The sequence below is a fragment of the Physcomitrium patens genome, chromosome 19 (genome assembly GCF_059467195.1).
Source record: "Physcomitrium patens ecotype Gransden chromosome 19, ASM5946719v1, whole genome shotgun sequence".
Lineage (NCBI taxonomy): Eukaryota > Viridiplantae > Streptophyta > Bryopsida > Funariales > Funariaceae > Physcomitrium > Physcomitrium patens.
In genome coordinates, this window is record NC_143428.1 from 7,033,571 (window position 1) to 7,056,675 (window position 23,105).

Here is a 23,105-nt window from a genome sequence, read left to right on the forward strand (position 1 = left end):
ACTAAATTTATGAAATTGAAGAAATAATTGAATGCAATAACATCTTTAGAATAGATTCTAAAATCAAAGCTATCTTTCTAAGATAAGTTAATTTTTTTAATAGATGTATAGTTTAATTATACACTTAAAGAAGTGATGGCAACAACTACTATTGATATTAAAATTGTAGCTAAGATTATATCATTGTCAAAAAATGTACTTGGTATTAGAAGGCTTCTTTTTCATGTTGGAGTATTGGATCAAATTGATTAGTTTAATTTATTTCCATTGTCAAACTATGTAGTGGTAATATCTTTTCAAATACTGTAGTGGTAAAGCCAAAATATCCAAAAATGACATGTGTTTGTTTTTGGAATAATCAATTGTGCAAAGTTTTTTATTAGACTCAAATGAGTTATTTTTGTATTAAAGATTATTTCTTTTTTCTCTTAATATCTTTTTATTTTTTATAGTATCTTATAACATTTAAGCATATAAATTCCAATTTCAAAAATTATATTCTAAATTACCACTTTTTTTTTACTATACCTTACAAGTATAGGTTTTGATATCGAAGACCTATGTTATTTGTTGCCTTGGACTAATTTATTTGATTTAATTTTATTTCATATAAAAATGTAAGTTCAAAATATCTTTGACTTATCTTATTTAGACTCTATGTTGTAGTAGAAGATATACTACTCTCTTATTGCTATTTACTTCCATGTTTGTCCAATTTATTCTTCTCTTAAATTTATCTAACTCTAGTACTATAATAATGTCATTTCAAGTTCCAAATTTTAAGTAATGATTAGAATTTATTTAAAAAATTAAGTTATAAACTTTATAATAGCACCATCAACTCTTTGGAATGTTATTAGTTTTATAATCAACTAAAGATACTTTATTGATTCTACTTCTTACTTCATTATAACTTCATAACTCTTGTATTTCTTATTTTGATATTTTTAGGAAATACACTAAAAATTCTATATCTAAAAATCATCAAAAGCTTAGACAACTCTACTTCTTACTTCATTGAGAATTTATATCTCTTGTGTCTTTCATTTTGGTATTGACCTTGATATTGTGGTCATTAAAGGATCCCATTGGCAATTTTGATATCAAGGTCATTAAAGGATCCCATTGGCAATAATTTTTACTTTATCAAAATTTTATACCTTTTATATCCTTCATTTTAGCATTTTTTTGAAGCATACTAAAGTATAGGTGATAAAACTCATTTGATATTTTATATAGCTTGGTTGCAAAATTAAATTATCTTCTATTAATGTTTCAAATAATCTCAACCAACAAAAAAGATGTCTCTCTTTTAGATTTGATTCTCTTTTAACACCATTAATTATCCTCAAATTGAGTAGAAAAAAATATAAATTGTTTCTTATACATTCTTTTTTGGAATAATTTTTTTTTTTCTTGTTTTTGAATTAATATAAATGCATAGTCAAGAAAAGAAATCATCTTTTTTGGATTCTTTTTTAATTGAGTATTTTAGCTAATCAAAATGATTTGCAGGTAACTGGGCTTAGGAAGGAAGAGGGGGGGGGGGAGAAGAAAGAGGTGTGAGTCATCAAATTGACTCACAAGTTGTTTTAGAACAAAAGAATGCAATAGGGCTGGTTGTCGATATCTAGACCTTATGCAGCAGGGATAAGAGGGCTGGTTGTCGATATTTCATTCCCACCACATTATAGTGTTGCGATATTGCTGTGGTTCCTCTTGTTTACGTGTTGGATCAAGTTGATTGTTGTTGTTGGTACGCCGTCGGCACATCGTGGTCGCCAATGTGATCTATCGCTAGCTGATTCACTGTTTTTATCTATTTTTTTGATATCTATCGCCATAGTAGATTTCTCGTCGTCGTCAACTTTAAACGTTGCTAGTGTCCTTTTTGAGGCGGTTGCTTGGCTTTGGTATTTGTGCCGAGTTGTGTTTGGTGGCTGGTTCAGCTCAGAAGCTAGTTCAAGCGGAGTTGGGGGTTGTATGTGGGGGTGACACTCGATGGCGAAGTGGAGCGGTGCTCCTAGCGTGGAGTGGTGGTTCTCACCACTTGTTGTTTTACTTGTCACGTGTCACGTTTAAGTCACGTTCTATGGTGTATTGTACGTGGACATTGCTGACCTTGTTCTTCGGCAATGTTCTTCTTTTGGTCCTTTGTCTTGCCTTTTGTATTCCCTCGTGCTTATTGTGGTGTATTCTTGAGTTGGTACTAGTCGCTGCAATCTACTCTCATCCTGATCTTGGTGTTTTATCATCTTGCCTTGTAGAAGTTGAGGCCCAGTCCTCCTTGCTGGAGTTTTCTTAGCGACCACTTCCATTGTTCCCTCGAGGCTCTTGTGGTTCACGAGTCGAAGTGGAGTCCAACTGAGATTGGAGTGCTTGCAGTAATTCACCGCAACTGACTTGTCATCAGAACCAGCGGCAATTGGCTGGCTGTTGTGGGAGGCATCAACCTTCATCGACAAGTTGCTCAAAAGAGTGTCTAGAGCCCAGTAGCGTGGTAGCAAACTGTTGATAATGTAATCAACCCTGGTTAGATTTCGCAAAATAGTTGCCTATTGGGGTAGATTGTAGATTTGTCACAATTTGGACATTGCGTTCTGGTCGTCAACACTAGAATTATGTGAAAGTCTAAGCTTTTATAAGTTGCATAATTCATATATTATTTATATGTTTAAACATGGTTTATACAGTCCAGGGAGTTGTGACTGAACAGTTGTGACTCCACAACTGTATGCGATTAGATCGCTGACTGTACCGTTTTATCTGATTACAGTTACTGGTACTTTTAATATCTCTATAATCTAATACGCCCTCTTAACTGTATCACGATGTGGCTGGGGTTTCTCCTCCAAGAATGCCAAGTAACGGTAGGTACTGAGCAAGCTTCGGCCCAGACAGAGACTTTGTGAACAGGTCGGCGCGCATATGGTGAGTGGAGCAGTATCGAAATTTTAATTTGTGGAGGTTTGCAAGCTGTCGAATAAAGTGGTACCGAATCTCGATGTGCTTTGTACGAGAATGGAACTTGGTGGTGTCTACTAGCACAAGTGCTGACTGGTTATCACAGTGGATCTCAATGGGGTAGTTCAAAGTTTCAGTGTGGTGTAGATCATGGATCAGGTGACGAATCCAGACAAGCTCGGAGGCAGCCGTTGCCATTGCCATGTACTCCGCCTCCGTGCTGGAGAGGGCAGTAGATCGTTGGCGAGTCGAACTCCAGCTGATTACGCCCTCTGACAAAATAAAACAGTAACCAGAGGTGGACCTCCGTTCGTCGAGTTAGCCCGCCCAGTTAGCGTCGCTGAACCCATACAGTGGCGTGGGGATCGGAAGAGATCGGCGATACTCAATGTAGTATGCCAGGGTCCCGCGGAGATAACGGAACGTATGTTTACACGCGCGGATATGTGCAGGACCCGGATTATGCATGAATTGGGCGAGAACACTTGTAGCAAAAGATATATCAGGTCGCGTACAAATTGCGGCCCAGTTCAAGGAGCCCACAGCATTTGCATACAAGAATTCGGAATTGGAGCGGCGGTCTTCCTCTGTGGATGGGCAGTCGGCGCTGGACAGCCGGGTTCCAGGAGCCATTGGAGTGGAGACTGGTTTGGAATCCAGAAATCCAAACTCCAGCAGCTTCTGTGTGAAATACAGTTGTTGTGAAACCCTGATCCGACCATGTTGACGATTTCTTGTGGTTTCAAGGCTAAGAATATGATGCACTTCGCCAAGGTCGGAGAGAAGAAAGTGAGAGTGCAATTGTTGTTTAATATTGTGAAGCAACAGAAGGCTGCTGCTTGCAATAAGTGTGTCATCCACATATAATGTGAGTATGGCAAAATCAGAACCGCCATGGAGATAATATACATTGCCATCAGCGGTCGAATTGATAAATCCAAGAGTAGCCAAGTATGTGTTAATCACCTTAAACCATTCGCTGGGGGATTGTTTGAGCCCATAGATTGTTTTATGAAGACGGCACACCATTCCGGGTTGTGGAGGAGTGACACCTTCCGGAATCTTCATGTAAAGTTCTTCTTGAAGAGAGCCATTTAAAAAGGTGGTTTTAACATCCATTTGGTGCACATGGAGGTCAAGTTGAACAGCGAGAGCAAGAATGAGGCGAATGGATTGAATCCGAACAACAGGGGAAAATGTTTCATGATAGTCCAAACCTTGAATTTGGTTGAATCCGCGGGCCACTAGGCGAGCTTTGAAGCGGTCTACGGCCCCGGAATTTTTCAACTTGTTTTTAAAAATCCATCGACAAGTAAATGCCTTTCGATGAGGAGGAAGATGTGTGAAGGTCCACGTAGAATTTACTGCATGAGAATTTAATTCTTCAGCAATAGCGATTTTCCATTGGGAAGCCTCCGGAGAGTTGATGGCTTGCACATAAGTTGCGGGTTCCAATGGGACCTCCTTGACTGAAATCAGGGCGTGAGGGGGACGTCTTGATTTCTTAGAGCGCGGCTTAAGTATCTCCGGATTGTAATTTTCATCGGAGTCCCGTGGAGGGGGCACCCCTTTTGTTGTGCGGAAGGACTGGCTGAGAGGGACAGGAGCCGCATCAACCGAAAGGTGGCCTGGAGCTGCGGAGGGCGTGGCAGACTGAGTTGGTGCCGGGCTTGGGAGCTGGGTTTGCTTGCCGAGATGCGGCATTAACGCCAAGCCCGAACACGGGTCATGACTGCTGCGCACAGGAGAGAAAGTGCCGCGGCCTGGAGATACTAATGAATGGGTCTCCGGCTGCGAAAAAACAGAGCGCGGGTGGATTGGTGGGGGCAGAACAGGGCTGCTGAACGTTGGCGGAGCAGGAAGAGCTGGCTGATCAGCACTGGAGTCTAGAGGGAGTAGAACCGTAAGTTGCGGCGAGGTCGCATGCCTGACCATAATATTGTCTAACGGAGGCAAAGGTGGCAGACTCGAAGGAGGTCTGTCAGAGGGTATCACTTCTTGAGTTAGTCTGGAATTGGTGCCAGAACTATGAAGAATTGAAGATCCTGTGGGTCGATAGAAACATGGATCTTTTTGGAGTTCAAAGTCTGAGGCTCGCTAAGCCGGTGGGACAGAATAATATTCTGAACCAAGCTCCTCCTCAAACACGACGTCACGTGAAGTAATCATTGCGCTATTGCTGATTTGTTGTACTTTGTATCCTTTGGTAAAAGGGCTATAACCCAGAAATATACACTCATGAGTTTTATTAACAAGTTTAATCCTAAGAGGATCTGGAATTTTGGCAAAACAATGACTGCCAAATACACGAAGATGAGCAATGTGGGGCTTTGGTTTATGCCAAAGTTCAAATTGAGTTATATCAGGTGGAATTGCTTTTGTGGGGCAGCGATTTTGCAAATAAGTTGCACAAGTGACTGCTTCATCCAATAAGGTTTTGATAACTTGGATTCATGAAAGAGACACTGGGTAGTATTGAGAAGAGTGCGATTTTTCCTTTTGACAATGTCATTTTGACATGGAGTGTAAGTAGTGGTGAGTTGGCATTGTATGCCATGGGCCTCTAAATATTGGGCAAAATCAGATGATAGATACTTTCCTTCTTGATTGGATTGGAGAATATGAAGTTTACATCCTGTTTGAATTTTAGTCCAAGTGTGAAAAAATTTAAACAAATGGAAGCTCTCACTTTTTGACGAAGAAGTTGAAGCACTATGTAGCGAAAAAAATCATCTATAAAGGTAACATAGTATTTACAACCCAAAAAAGTTGGTGGTGCAATACAACCACTTAGATTTAAATGAATCACTTCAAGGAGTTGAGTGGCAAGAGTTGTAGCAATTTTATGAAATTTAGTTGTTTAGTTGCTATGAAGACAAGTAGAGCATACTTGTTGTAGAATATGTTTTAAAAAGAAGCCAGTGACCGCTTGAATTTTAGCTAGTTGTTTCAAGCAACTTGTGCTGATATGCCCTAATCTGCGATGTCATAGATTGGAATTCTTGGTGACTGAAATTATAGATTCTGAAGATATTGTCAAGGACATGAATCTCGAAGAAAGAGAATCCTCAATACACTCTTCTATCACTAAAGAGAACTAAAAAGTCACTCAAAAGGTGATGTAATATTAACTAGAATGGCTATTACAAAAAATAAGAAGACTAAAAAGTCTTGAAACAAGACTAAGACTAGAAAGGCATTGACAAGAGTGGAGAAGGCTTCACTCTTGCCTCCATATATACTATCTAATTAAGAGCTACGTGGCAATGTCCTATAGGACCTCCAACATGTGTTGAGTTTGCTAACCACATGTCTTATCTTACAAGGCAAGTTATCTATGTATGCACCACGTAGTTGGCTTGTTCCACAAGCTACTACACAGAGATAACTTGTTCCACAAGCTACCAATACATGGTTAGCTTTTTGGCCAAGTTTCTAACCTACAAATACATCTAAAGTCAAAACCGCATCTACAAAGTTTCTAGGAAGGTTTTCTAAAAGACTTTATGAAATTATTCTATATTTACCTATTTCTACTTAATCATATAAGTAACTATTGAGGTAAATGTATATGTCCGTGACAGATATTTGGAGTTGAGCTGAATTTATAATTTTCTATGGTTGATTTTGCATGGCCATTGAAGTTGTGAACTCTATAGAGGGATGTCAAACGGCCAAAGACGTAATATCGGGGTTGATAGTCAAAATTGGGTATTTAACTGGAATCAATTGCTGTAGCGAAAGAGGGGCCAAAAAGCCAAGAACATTGAGTATGTCTAGAGTCCATAGTGGATTGAAAGAACTTGGTTTTTTACCATTGTCAAGGTAAGTGGTGGTGGTCACAGACAATGCAGGGTTCAAAAATTGCATGGCAACGCCAGGGTGTGTGGTGAGTGGGAACCAAGAGCGAGCCTTGCTATTGACCACCAATGTTGAGATAGATTTAGTGCCAAATAAACTCATTATTGAGGAAGTTATGTAAGCACCATTAGGTGCTATAAATATATTACTAGGATTTTAATTTTGAATTTTGGTATGAATGTTGGATGAAAGTTTGATATCATCACTCGAAAAATATAATCATATTAGACTGTGTATTGCGATCTTAAAGTATAATGGTGCCAAGTAAATAAAGACTATTTTGAAGTAGATAAGAAGCCAAAAGTGAGTTTTCTTGTACGAGAAGGTGGCACATCCTATTTTTTTTTATAAGAATACCTTCTCCTTATTTATTAGTCACAAATTAAAAATAAATTTTTATATAAATCAAGGACATAAAGGGCATTGTTGAGATGTAGAATTTTTCCATTTATCATGGATATCTCAACATTATCTTTGCCATAAATTGAAAGTGTTATATCATCTCTAAGATGAACTCTATTTTTGACAAGTGAAAGTGGTTCAAAAGTTGTGAATTATTTTTTGTTGTGAACCAAGTGATATGTTACTTTAGTATCAGTAAACCATTTTTCATCTTTTGTTGCACTTGGTTGTACAAATTTCTTGGAGCAATAAGCAAGTCTAAGATAAATATGAGAATAAAATACGAGAGGTATTTTTTCTAAATTTTTTGACTTATATGTTGACTTTTTGTTGTTGTGAGATGTGGTTATTATGTTGGCAAATGATTTGATTTTTTTATTTTTTGTAAAACATTTGAAACCTCAATGTCCTATCTTTTTGCAATGATAACATGGAATTTTTGGTTTTGACTTGTTCTTTGAGTTTTTATAGTCTTTTTGTAGTTGTTTTGCAGCAGATCATGATGGCCACTTGTTCTTACTTTTGCGGCCTGCAAAGAGTGCTTGTAATTTAGAAGATGAATTTTTCATAGCTTTCTCCTCCTGAAGTAGGATTGCAATCAATTTTGATAAAGTTGCAGTTCCTATGGTGTAGAAAGTTAGAATCTTTATTCCATACTAAGATGGCATTGACCTCATAAGAGAAAAGATCTCCATTTGAGATAAAATTATTACTCCAACAGATTGACATTATTGAAGTAATGTTCTAAAATTATGTAAATGTTGTATTATCAATTTTCTAACTCTCATTTTTTGAGTCATAAACTTTTTTTGTAGATAAGCTTGAGTAATAATATAATAATAAATTTACTTATTTGCTTTGTTTCAATTATGTGTATGCTGTGATCATGCACACATTACATCAAATAATGCCAGTAGAAGAAAGTCCTATACCAGTGTCAGTGCCTCCACAGAGGGAATAAAATTCGTTGGCACAGAATGTCAATACAGCAGATGTAATACATGAAATTGGGGAGTCAAGTCGTAGAGTGGCACAAGGGGTGGTTCCAGTTATTGAATCAAAATGGGTTCCAATTCGTTTAGCGATAGAAGAGGAGAATGAAACCCCAATTTTGATTGATATTAATAAGTTGGCATTTCTACAAGGTCAATTGCCTAAAGGAATACTTCTTAAGAATGTTTAATTGAAGCACATTTCACAAATATATTGTATGGTGCGAGTATTGGATATAGAGGGCAGTAGAAAATGGGATTAAGAGGACAATAAGAAGGTAATATCAGAGCAAAATCAAAGAATTGAAGAGCAAGAACGGATGATAAACAAAATTAGGGAATCCAAGCTTGTATTGGAGCGAAAATGGATTCACCAATATGAGTCTTGGATGAAAGAAAAAGAACACATCTTACGGATTGTAGAAGGATAACAGGACGAATTGATCCAAAATCGCAAGACAAGGAATTTGGAATGAAAAAAATTCAAATGTCGGTTGCAAGCAAAAGGAGACTAGGTAGAGTTATTGACAAAAGAGAAAGAAGCATTGAGTGACCAATCCAAATACAAAACGGAAAAGTTGAGGTCCAAAATTGAAGTTTTACAAGCTGAGGTGACAAAATTGATGGAAGAGTTAATAGTGAGAAGCCAGTCTCAAGTGTCAATTGAAGATGTTCCAAAATGGATGAGTCAGCAATAGCATCAGTTGGAACTCCGTAATGCCCAGATCTTGAAAGTGGAGGCTCAAGTCCATGAATTGGGTGAGTATAATGAAGATCTATCAAATCAATTGAAGAAGGAGCTGATAGATAGATTAGAGGAGGAGAAAAATTTGAATTTAAAACTAGAATCGGTGGAACATTCGATAATGTAGCAAATAATTAATTAGGTGGATCAGAGGAATTAGTAATTTTGTAGAATTTTGTTAAGTAGTTTTTAGATAGGAATCAATTATGTGTTTGCAAGGATGCTGCACAGATAGGAGTGGAGCTATGTAGAATAGATATTAGTTCATTTTTGTAAGATATTGGTAAAATAGATTAATAGTCCATAGAATAGTCAGTTTAAGAGGACGGATGATTGATTCAGTTATTAAAAGTGGTTATTATAGGATTATGGTTAGAATTTAGAAGTTAGTAGCAATTATATAGGAATTGTAGAAGTTTGTTGGGAGGCCAGATTGTGATAGTCATGAGTCGGAGTTAAGCTTGGTGCTTCCACTTTGTTTCTTTTATTTTCTTTGTTGTTGAAGAATAATGGATAGTTTCTGAATAGTGAGAAGTGAGTCTGTGGAATAAATCAGAGATTGATTTATGAGTTATTGATCATGTAATTGGAATACTAAATAATTGAATTATATGAGAAGTTATTGGAAGTTGATTATGGATGGAAGATTATGTTTGTTGTTTATTGAGAGTTGTGTTAGTGTGTTTCAATAGTAGAAGTCTTTGATTACAAGAATTTTGTGAATTCAGATTAGTTGGAGTGAAGTCTATTATTCCTAGTGTTGGATGGAATTTATTGAGTTTTGAGCGATCTTTTGAGAGTGCAGGGTTGCACATTGTGGTTATCAGTTGATGAAGGAGTATTATTACTGGAAGGAAGCATTGTAGTGTTTCTTAGTATTTTAGTAGTTTGGAATACAGTTAATTGTGTGAGCCTAACAAGTAAAGTTCATGTGCTTAGTCTTTCCCTATGTTCAAATTCTCCTATATAGGTTTATTCTGGAAAGAATTATAAAATAAGTAAAATCACAATCACAATTGTTCTATCAATCCTGATAACTCATCCTTGTATCACACTCAATCCATCCTCTAGGTCGTATTTTGTAATATATTCTTCTACTAATAACACATTAATTGATGGTAAGCAATCTAACAAGTGCAAAAACTGGCACAATTGCGCATTCTGAAAGTCTTTTATTCTTTTTGGCATCCAACAAATCTCTAACTTCATCGGCTCCATATTGGTAATGATTATCATAGAAGGTAGTTTTGATGCACGTCTAGCTTTCATATTTTGTCCACTATTCTCTTTGTCTAAAACTCGCTTTGTACTTTCAATTGCCATGACACTCCCTCTTTCAAACTCTTAACTGGAACTACTACACTCAAAAACGTAAAGAACACAAGAAATAGCAATCTCAAAAAAAAAAAATCAAGAATGACAATACAGAATGACCTCTAACTAGTGCTCTACTTCTATTCTTTTTACTACTTAGTGATAATGACATGTTATCCATACTGTCCGTTTCTCTTCTCTATCCCATCTGACACATTAATAATTACTAACTATTTTTTTAGCTGCCTCTACATTCTAATGCACTTATACCATACTAAGGTCTATTCTATGTCTATTCAAAGTCATCCCTTTAAAAAAAAATGAAAATTCATCTTGAGTTTTATGTATTATATAATGGTAATCGGTTCCCATTAATGTGGGTATTGAAGCAATGGCCCATGAAATCCTCCAATTGAACAGATCCATTGAAAAAACCTTCGATCACCCGATATGGCCCATGCCAACAAACTTGAAATTTTCTCGGAAAATGATTAAACTGGCTATCATACAGTAATACCAAATCATTGGGTATAAAAATCTTTGGCCGTAGTTTACTATCATAGTAATTCTTCCTCCGTTTTTGAACTACATCCATGTTGAAAAGAGCTGTAGCTCATATTTCATCCAATTCTTTCAATTTTGCCAACCAAGAATGTAATGACTCTTTGTCACTGAGTCGTTCATCCAAGGCAATCCGTAAACTTTGAACCTCCAACTCGATGGATAAAATTGTCTCTTGACCATAAATTAGTTGAAACGGAGTAGAGTTGGTGGTTACTTTATATGCGGTGCGATATGCCTACAAAGCCGCAAAGAGTTTGGTCTCTCAATTGGTACTCGCCCCCAAAATTGTCTTAGTCAAGACCTACAAAATCTTGTTGGTCTTTTTTGTTTGTCTACTAGCACGAGGATGATATGGAGTGATTTTTTGATGCTTAATTTCATATATGTACGTTAAGGCAGGTATAGTAGCATTGAAAAAATGGGTGTCGCGATCGCTAATCAATTCCTTTGGACATCCAAATCGAGTTATAATACTCTTGTATAGAAAAATAGCCACCGTATAAGCATTACCATGACAAGTAGTAATAGCCTCTACTCATTTTGTTACATAGTCCATGGGGACTAAAATATATCGCTTCTAGCCAAGTTTTGATGTTGGTGTGATGGGATCGACCAATTTGTTGATAGGGATCACAACGACAAACAAATTGGTGCGCATCAAAAAATATTGTGGGCCACCAATATCCGGCCATTAAAGCCTTGCTAGCAATACTATCTTCCGCAAAATGACCACCACAAGTATCCAAATGGCAACCTTTGAGGATTGACTGTACTTCACTTGGAAAGATACAATGGCATAAAATGCCATCTTTGCCTTATTTATACAAAGCATCACAAATCATTGTGTACGAGGCACTCTTTAGAATGAGTCGCTTCTTAAGCTTCTCAGTAAAAGTCAATAGAAAGGTGTGGAAGATCAAAAACTGAATGATTTCAATATACTCGGAGGAAATCACATCTACCTCAAATAATTCGGCATTGAGAAGAGCATCCAAAACAAACTTGTTGTCGAGAATATTAGATAACTGGGATAAATTATCAGTATTGGCATGTTTCTTCCCAAGTCATATGACAATCATAAAATTGAACTCTCGTAAGAGTAAGATCCATCGGATAATGTATCCACTCAATTGAGGCTTATTAATCATGTATTTGAGGGTATCATGATCCACATAAAAAACAAATGGATACCCAAGCAAATAGTACCAGAATTTCTTAACCGAGTATATTACAGCCAATGCTTCTCGTTCAGTAGTAGTGTAATTACGTTTGGTAGCCACCAATTGTCGATTGGCATCATAGATAGGATGATCCAGATCCTTGTCATGCTTCTAACATAACATCGATCCAATAACCACATTGGATGTATCAACGTACACATGAAAGGGCTTTGTCCAACAAAGAGCCACCAATATTGGTGCAGAGACCAATTTTGACTTCAACGCTTCAAAGGCCACAGTACACTCCATAGTCCAGATGGAACTAGTCCCATCTAATGGAGGTTTCTTTAGTAAGTTCGTTAAAGGTTGACAAATAACTGCAAACAAACGAATGAATCTTCAATAATAATTGACATGGCCCACAAACCCACGAATACTAGAGACCGTCTCTGGGCGGGGCAAGTTTATTATATGCTACACTTTGTGAGGATCCGTAGCAATACCACGGCTGGAAACGATATGTCCCAATAATTTATTCGATAAAATACCAAATTGATACTTCTTCGAGTTCAACGATACTCCAAACTTAATGCACTGAGCCAAAAATTTTCTCAAACAATTAAGATGATCTTGTTTTGTACTGAATGTACAAAATTCATCTAAAAAGATCTCGATAAATAGCCAGAAATAATCTTGAAAGGTCTGAGTCATCACTCTCTGAAACGTGGCTGGGACGTTACATAACTCAAAAGGCATCACGCGATAAGCAAATGTGTCCCAATCCGTAGTAAAGGTCGTCTTAAGTTGGTCTTCCATTGTAATTTGAACTTGATTATATGTGAAAAATCCATCGAGGAACGAATAAAATTCGTGACCGACTACGACATCCAATATACTATCTGTAAAAGACAATGGAAAGTAATCTTTCTTGGTGGCCGTATTAAGTTTTCAGAAATACTGACAAATATGGATTTTTCCATTCTTTTTTGGTACCATGATGATTAAAAAAACCCACTCGCTATTTGGCACCGATGTCGTATTACGTGCTTTCCTACTTGAAAATGCATCGGGCGTCTGGCTATAGGAGGTAGTATGGAGATTCGCTAATATTCAAGCAGTCTATCGATTTTTAACTGTTGGAATATAAACGATTGTAAAAATGTACCATAAATCTATACGGATGTCCTTCAACTGCTCGCCAAAATTCCTTTTGTCCAAGCCGGTAGGTCTCTAGACATTACAGAGAACCCCGAACAACCCAATCTGCTAATCTCTGATACCGCTTTATACTCACGACCTTGTATCCACTGACTGTCTTGTTAGATTAACCCAAAAAAATTTATTCACTCTGCATACTCAATCCTACAGACACCCTTATAATTCTTCATCACAGACGTAACTCGATTTCACAAAACAATCAAGAGTAATCACACCCACTTCATTAAAATCCCGATTCACCACTACAACACATCGACCTTTCAGCATTGATCGCCAGAAGTCCCTTTTCTGACCCCTACCCAAAAACCTTGTATCCTCCCTTTTTCTTAACCTCGCTAATTCCCGAATCTCTGAATCCTCTCCTCCACCCTAACCATTTCTGAGTGTTTTTTTTTCTCCCCTCTCAAATCCTAGCCTTTGAATTTCTTCAATCTTTCGTCTTGAATCCAAAATTGGCTCCACTGTCAGAGCTTTCTCCTCCATTTTTTGCCTTTAAAAGGTTCTTTTTTCGGAAACAACGTTCCCTGAAATGGCATAGAGAACAAGTCAGCTTGAAATAGAATCGAAACCCCCATAATTGGGACCACATTGAGTCACCCAACTAAATCAGGTCTCATATTGGCTAAGAGGCCTGTAGTAAGACCTGGATGTTCCCGTAATTGGATCAAATTGGTCCTTCGCATCAAGCTCACTCAGTCATCGATTTAGTCCTTTCGATTTTGTTGACTCCTACTATTGGACTCGAACAAAGCATTTCGTTACTGGTAAGTATGCCGTGACCGATTGTGACGGGGTGTCTGAACTGGCCCCTGAATATTGGCACTGAAATCGATCGTTGCTCCCAATATTTGAGGTAACTGAATATTAATAAAATTCCCTTTTTTTATATATTTTCACGGTATACTCGTGTTACAACGTGACATCCACTCCCTCTGAACCTGTGCATCCTCCGGTATGCACTAATTTATCCAATTGCTGTTTGAACTATAATATATTCTCTACGTCTTTGTCCAGTTCGTCTTCGTCACCTTCATTATCCAAATCACTTTCATCTTCTTGCATCGGAATTTCTATACCTTCATTAAGGTCTTCCATATTCATCTCCGTGTATCTTCGTTTAAATAGTTTTACTCGGTTCCCTGCAATTGGTATTTTCAATTTTGTACCATCTAACTCCCATAATGAGTAAGTTGCATTATCATAAACAGTTGTTACTACATATGCTGCAAACCAACGTTTTAAAAACTTCCGTAAAGTGCTATATTGGTTGTCTAGACTACTATCATAAACAAGTATCCAATCACCTTCTTCAATTGCTTTAGGTCTCAATCGATGTTGCTTGTCGAATCGCACCTTATTTTGTAACCTTGCTCTTTTTAACCTTTCCAATGCTATTTGCACATCTTCCGATCTTTGCTCCAATTGTCGAATCCTAATAGCCAGAAGTTCTTCTCTTGTCAATCCATCTTCCCATGGTAGCATACTCCAAGTAAGTACCCTTTCTTCAATTGGCATAATTGGTATTCGACCTGTCATAAGTTTTACTGGCATATATCCTGTCACCGAACTATGTGTTGTTCGATCAGCCTATAATGCAAATGACAAAAGTCGCAGCCACTCTTTAACTTTCCCATTATAAGTTTTAACTAATGCTTTCACAATCGGTGGGTGACCACGTTCGCTTTTTGTATTCCCTTCCGGATTATAAGTAGTAGTCAGTGATAGTTTAACTCGACATCTTTCAAAGAACTTACGAGCTTCTTGTGCATTTAATTCTCTACGATCTGCAGTGATTTTTTCTACACATCCGTAGTTGCAAATGACATCTTCAAGCAAAAACCTACAAATCCCTTTTATAGATTTTGTCCTCAATGCTCTTCCTTTTACTTGATTTGATAAATCTTCACGAGCTAAGACCAAATATCTCATCTGCTATAACCCAACTAGCATAATAATCAAATCAATTACCCATTTAAAATGAATAGCCAGAGGATACATAGGATGAAGACCATCTCGATGTCGGATATTAGAATACGATTGACAGATTTCACATGATTCTACAAATAAGAGCACATCTCGATACATATTTTTCTACCAATATCGTTCTTTGAGTTTAGCAAAAGCAGCCCAGATTCCTCTATGCCCTACCCATAAACTATCATGAAACTCCTTTAATAATTTTAGTTTTTCTTCCTTTTTGCCTATCACTTGTTGTGGCATCCTAATTCGTTTCTTTGGTCTCTTCTATAAGAATCCATCTCGAAGAAAAAATCCATATGCTTTTTTTCTTATTTGTTTGAATTTTTCTGTAGACCAATTCCCCTACTTAGTCAAGGTATTCAAGTAATGACCAATATCCAATAATTTTCCTTCATAAGATTCTTCAAAAAATAGCTTGTCTTCTTTGTTCAGATTTGATATTGAATAGAATTTCAATCCGACGTCATCAATGTCTTCAACCATTTTGTCCTCCCTCTCGTATCTTACTCGAGATAGCATGTCTGCTACTAAATTGTCCTTCCCAATAACATACTTAAATTCTAGATTTAGTGACTTAATATAAGCAATCCATCTCAACATTACAATATCTGGCGTAGAACAGTTAGTAATCATTTTGAGCAATGGCAAGCAATCTGTTTCAATTACTACTACTGCCCCAATCAAATAGTCCTTTTCAGCTTTCATAGCCGAAACAACTCCCCAAAGTTCTCTTTTGACTTCCAAATATGCACGCTGACAAATACTTAAAACTTTAGCTCCAAATCGAACTGCAAATCTTTTTTCACTTAAATCATCTTGATCCACAGTCCATCCAATGGCAATTGGACTAATGTCCACAGTAAGAATCACTGGTCTATTGCACTTATAATCAACCTTCCTCAATATTGGAGGTGACATCAATAATTTCTTCAATCTTTGCATTGCCTGAATATGCCTTTCTTCCCATTTAATTCGGTAGCTCTTATGTAAGAGTTCATATAATGGATCCGCTATGTAAGCATAATGAGGGATCCAAATTCGATAAAATACATATGCACCTAAAAACCTGCAAACCTCTCTTAAAGAATCACAATCCTCTTTCATCCTTCCAATTGCATCAACTTTACTCGGATCTGGTTTTCTTCCGTAAGATCCACATAAATGTCCAACAATCACAACCTCTTGTACTCCAAATACGGACTTCATACCCGATAATGTAAGATGAACTTTTCCAAGCCGAGTTAAAATCTTTTCACAATCTTGTATATGATCAACAACACATTTGTGACATCCCCTCTTATCTAAAGTTTCATCCTTGTCTCCTTCTCTGGACCCTTTTATAGGAACATCATCCAGAAAAGACATAGTCTTCTTCGGAATAAAATCTCTCAATACCTTATTCATCCCATTCATCATATGCGCAACTGAGTTGGTCGCGCCTTGAGGAAGAGTGCACATTCTAACCAATCCAAGTGGTGTCCTCATCGTCGTCATATCTCTACTTCCTTCGGCAAGTTGAAATTGATGATAACCTGAATACAAGTCACCCATTGAATAGATCGCCCTTCCAGCAAACGCCTCAGCAAATTCATCCACAATAGGTCCAATTCTTGCATTCCTGACAGTTACTGCATTCATCGGTTGCATATCTTGAATAAACCGTAGTGACCCATTCTTCTAAGGTACCGTAAACCATCGACTAGAATACGGCGCAAATGAGGGTTCCAATATTTTTATCTTTATCTTTTTTTTTAATAGTTCCACTAATTTAGGTAAATGTGCCCTCGGTTCTGCAATCAGTCTTAGATTCCAAGGTACATGTAGTACAGTGAAGATAACCATAGGTATTTTAATATTCGGATCCACACACCTAATTTCATGAGATTCGAAGGCAAACGATCTACCTTATTTAGCCAACATCTTTTTGAAGCAAGTAATTTCCTCCTGCAATAAAGAACCATCAAAAACAATCTTCAATTCTTCAAAAGTCTCTTTAATAAACTGATGTCCAATACTCATTGGATCTCTTAAATTTGCTTCTTTTGATACTTCTCCTATTTGTTCCTTAAAATCTTCCTGTAATGGTCCGGCAACGGGCTTTACCTTCTTATCTGTCGTTTTATATCTCGTCTCTACAATGACTTCTGGTGCTTGAAAAGATTCAAGTATGGTATAAACCTCTGTTGAATAAATTTCAACAATCTTATCATTATCCCCTAACCCAATAGATGTAATCAATTCCAATGAATCTTCCAGTCCATTTTCTTCATAAACACCTAAAATCCTCTCATCATCTTGCAATGTATCTAACTTGCATAATTCTCCTTCAATATCATATAATCTTTTTCTTTCTTTTCTTTTAAAATCATCAACTTTCTTATACATAATATTTCCATTCTCCAATATACCAATAAAACTCGCATCAAAGGCACCTTCATCTCGCGAGAGTACCTCCTCTTTTGTACCTCCATAATCTCGCTTTATAGTGGTACCTCCCCAAAATCCTTAAATCCTTCAATAATCTTTGGCAATGGTTTCTCCCTCAACCTATCTCGATTTCGTTCATGGTTAGGAGGTACTATTAGAAATTGTACAACTTTCCTCCCATCTTCGCTACGTACCCTTGCACAAGCAGAACCATAGTCAAGTACTTTTGTTTCTATCCATGTTGCCGTAATATAAGGTTGTCCTAAAATCAACGGATAAGACGTTGTATCTTGAACAAAGAAATGTTGCTCCGTCGCAACATCCCCAATCCGAATTTTGACATCTAGACAAGCTCCATATAATTCGTCCCATGTATTATTAGCTGCTCGTATTGCCCATCCATGTTCCATATCAATTGGCCATTTTTGCTTCTTATAAAGATCTTTAGACATAAGATTTATTTCAGAATCATGGTCGACTAAAGCAACAATTGGTTCATCTATATCTCCTACTTTTACCAATACCTCAGTAGTTGCCCTTGCCCAATGCTTTCGAGTGTAATGGCTTAAAGTTTCCATTTCCTTATCACTATAATCTTTGAAACATACTCGTTGATTATACCCATTTTTTTTATTTGTTAGTTGCTTGTAACTAATATCAACCTCTTCTTCATCTTTATATATTCTTGCATCAATAGCATGACTCATTCCAGTTTTACTCATTAATTGCCTCTTTCGCTTAATGCTGTCAATGATAACATCATGAAATTCCTTCTTTGCAATTCTCAAAACTTCTTTCAATGTGAATTCCACCTTAGCATTTAATATACGTTCTTCCAACACCCCTTTCAAATTTGTTGCCGCTTCAATGTCAGAAAGTAGCTTATAAGCAATTGATTTGCCCTTACTTTTTGTCTCCCTTGCTTTTTCTTCCAATGATACTGAGGTATCTTTTACAGGCAATTCTTGTGATGCTACCTCTCGAGCCTTGTCTCCTCGAGTTTGCCTCTTAGAAGAATTTCCTTCTCTTATATCATCAAAATTTTCTTGTCTCTTTTCTTCCATCAAAGCTTCATGTTGGCTCTTAGCAATATATGCATGAATTGAAAGAGACTCAATAGGATCCTTCCAACCTATTGCACCTCGTATTGTAGCTGCAGTCTTCAATAATGCTTCTCGAGGTAATTTTCCTTCTTGCATTGTAGAAATGGCAGAAGCCCAAAACTCACTAGTTTCCGTACTTCCACCAAGGTCATCATCTACTCTAGCACTATAACTTGCACTTTCTTGTGCTGTTGTTTCATGCTCTTTTAAGTAATCTTGAACCAATGCTCTCATTCCTCCCTTGCCAAAATTAGTTTGAAGAAGTTCCTCCCTATCTTTTAATGCTATCTTTCCATCTTTCGAGCAAATAATTCTTTGCCGTATCATATTATTAAATTCATTGCAATCTTTCCTAGTGTGTGAAGCATCATCACACCAAATGCATCTTTGTACATATCCTTGTTTTGAAACATTCTTCAAATTGTTTGTAGAAGTATTCTCTTCAAGTCTTGCTAATTTGATTTGAAGATCTTACATTCCTTGTATAATTTCTTCCATCTCCATATCTGCTTTCTTTGATAAAGATGTCGAAGGTTGAACTGTAGGCATTGTTGGTGGTGTTGTACGTACTGGAGCTTTGGGTGCTTGTATTGTTTTCGAAATATTACTCCTATTCTTCTTCCTTTCTCTTTTTGCAAGCAACCCCACTGCATCTTCAACGTTCTTCCACTTTGTTGTCAATCCTTCATCTTCTTCTTTGTTTTCAAGAAGGAATTCTAATTTTCCTTGCAATTCTCCATCAACAACTTGAAGAAATAGATCAACTTTGTTCGACTCCAATGTCAATTTTTCTACCTTCGATAATTGAGAGTATTGCCTCTCAAATTCCCTTAGTAGCTTTCTTGCTTACAAATTCTTATTAGGCCATTCAATCCATTCCAGAAACAGCTTCTTAGTAATGCAATCAGCATCTTCCAAGTAATATTCATCTTTCAATGTATGTGAAAAAACCTCCCATGAATTCCCATAATGATCCATAATCGATGTAATATGGTCTCTTATCTCCGATTTCATGGCAAGTCCAAATAATTCAACCATTTTCTTCTCAGAAACCTGATTTAATTCCATTTCACGAACATAACATCTTAAATACCTTGAAATATTCCTTCCATCAAATTGATCAATTTTATTGACCATTGCTTGCAATGCTTTGGTTGCCAAAGCTTCTTTTCAATCATTGCTTTGCTGTTATTGCATTCATAATGAGAAGACTTGAAACATATTAGCAATAGATGGATCCATGTGCATACCTTGTCCTTTAGAAGAACCCCCACCAGAAACTCCTCCCAAAGATCCTTCAAAATTTTTATTTTTGTTCTTTATAAAAATAAAAATAAAATCGAATAAAATTCAATACCTTCCACCTCAAGCTTTTATGTCGGGTTCACCACTTATGTCGTATTACATGCTTTCTTGCTCGAGAATGCACCGGACATCTGGCTATAGAAGGTAGTATGGAGATTCGCTAATATTCAAGCAATCTATCGGTTTTTGACTGTTGGAATATAAACGATTGCAAAAATATACCGTAAATCTATACGGATGTCCTTTGACTGCTCGCCAAAATTCCTTTTGTCCCAGCTGATAGGTCTCTGGACATTACAGAGAACCTCGAACAACCCAATCTGCTAATCTCTGAGACCGCTTTATACTCACGACCTTGTATCCACTGACTGTCTTGTTAGATTAATCCAAAAATTTTCATTCACTCCGCATACTCAATCTTATAGACACCCTTTTAATTCTTCATCACAAACGTAACTTCGATTTCACAAAACAATCAAGAGTAATCACACCCACTTCATTAAAATCCCGATTCACCAGTACAACACATCGACCTTTCAGCATTGATCGCCAGAAGTTCCTTTTCTGACCCTTACCCAAAAACCTTGTATCCTCCCTTTTTCTTAACCTCGCTAATTTCCGAATCTCTGAATCCTCTCTTCTACCCTAACCATTTCTGAATGTTTTTTTCTCCTCCCCTCTCAAACCTTAGCCTTTGAATTTCTTCAATCTTTTGTCTTGGATCTAGAATTGGCTCCGCCGTTAGAGCTTTCTCCTCCATTTTTTTGCCTTTTAAAAGGATCTTTTTTCGGAAACAACATTCCCTGAAATAGCACAGAGAACATGACAGCCTGAAATGAAATCGAAACCCCCGTAATTGAGACCACATTGAATCGTCCAACCAAATCACGTCTCATATTGGCTAAGAGGCCTATAATAAGACCTGGATGTTCCCGTAATTGGGTCAAATTGGTCCTTCACGTCAGGCTCACTCAGTCATCGATTTAGTCCTTTTGATTCTGTTGACTCGTACTATTGGACTCGAACAAAGCATTTCGTTATTGGTAAGTATGCCGTGACCGATTGTGACGGGGTGTCTGAACTGGCCCCTGAATATTGGCACTGGAATCGGTCGTTGCTCCCAATATTCAAGGTAACTGAATATTAATAAAAGTCCCCTTTCTTTATATTTTTACGGTATACTCGTGTTACAACACGACACCGAGTAAATAAAACCAACTGCAAGAAGCTTGTCCAATTCTTCCTTCACCATGAAAGAATATTTAGGATTTAGACGATGTTGCTTTTGTCGTACCAATTTAACGTTCTCCTCTAAAATGATACGATGCTCACAGACATCAGTAGGAATATCCTTTAAATTAGCATAAGTCCAAGCAAAAGCAAACTTATGATGTAAGAAAAATTCTGTCTAACAGGTCAATTCTTGGTCGTTAATACCTTCATAGATCTTAATTGTTTGTGGCTTTGCTGTGGTCACCAAATTAATAGTTTGACATAAAGATGCAATGATGATATTCTGTTTCTATCCCCACGCTAGTTGAAAATTAGTCGATAAGTCCGATATGTACGTAGTACTGAATCCTATGTCCAGGGCACTAACATGGTGCACATTATACTTGGTCATCCAATCAATACTAACATACACAAAGTTTTTTGAATCCATCAAGTATATCGAGTACTCACCCAGACCTCCACATCGGTACACAACTCCAAGGTGTTGCGCTGCCTCTACAGGCGCCTCCGTAATCGATGTGACTGAATCATCATCAAAACTAAGCTCATCGTCCGACGTCAATTTAGATACTGGCAATTGAGACTCCCCATGATAGCGTACTAGGTACATTTGTAATACCATTTTATTGTCGTCCTTACCAATTGTCAAAGTACCTCGACCCCAATCATTCTTGACCTTCACCCAATAAAATCAAGGTCGTCCCAATAAAATTGGATATGATAAATTCGAATGATGTAGTTGAAAGATGATATAGTCAATTGCATATGCAATACCAGCAATTATAGTTTGAACACTCCATAAAATATCCATTGGTTTAACCCGGCTATGATCTAGCATCCATAATACCAATGTTGTGGGTACTAAGTGTTCCAAATCTAAAGCATGTATTGTATCAGTATTCATTAAATTGACACTGGAACCACCATCTACTTGAACACCCGAGATCATAACATCGTCAATGGAAACATCGATGGTTGGTGCACTTGGGTCAAGGTTCAAACTGACTTCACAAACTTCCTTATTATGTTACCTATGCCGTGTTAACGATGAATTTAATATAGAATAGCACTCTAGTGCGACCGCTAGAAGTTGCTTCATAGAAATAGAAGACCAAATAGCATCCAGATCCTTCAATATGTCATAAGATTCCATATTTAGGATAATGTCCAATGTCCTCTTTCTTTTCATTCGTTGGAGTTTAACTCCTTGAGGTAAGATATTCTTCTGCCCTGGATTCGGAATTGATACAGCAAACGGAGCTTCCTTGAAATTCATGCCTTTGAGAGGATCTTTCAACAAAAAGGATATTTTCTGAAATGGCATAGAGAACGGAACAGCTTGAAATGGAACCGAAGCCTCCATAATCGGTACCTCATTGGATAGCCCAACCGAGTCAGGTCTCATACTGGGTAAGAGGCCCATAACATGACCTGGATTGGATGTCCCCATAATTGGATCAAATTGGCCCTTCGCATCAGGCTCACCCAAATGCTGAATTGGTCGTTTTTCCTTTTGTTGACTCTTGGTAAGAACAGCTTGAATACATTCCATCCGATTGATCAGAGAATCTTCAGGACCTTGATTTATTTCCTCGATTTTTCTTTGATTTTGGATCTGTTGATATCGATTATTGAAATTGAACAGAGCATTACATTATTGATAAATATGCCTCAACTGCTTGCAATTCCCACAAACTAGTGCATAATCGTCACTAGTTCTAGGATTGAGACATTTATTGGCATAATTATCAATCTGTCTACAACAAAAACAATAAAGTGGTCTTCTTGCACCCCCATCAGGCATATTGGGTATTTCCATCGATATATACTTACTAGA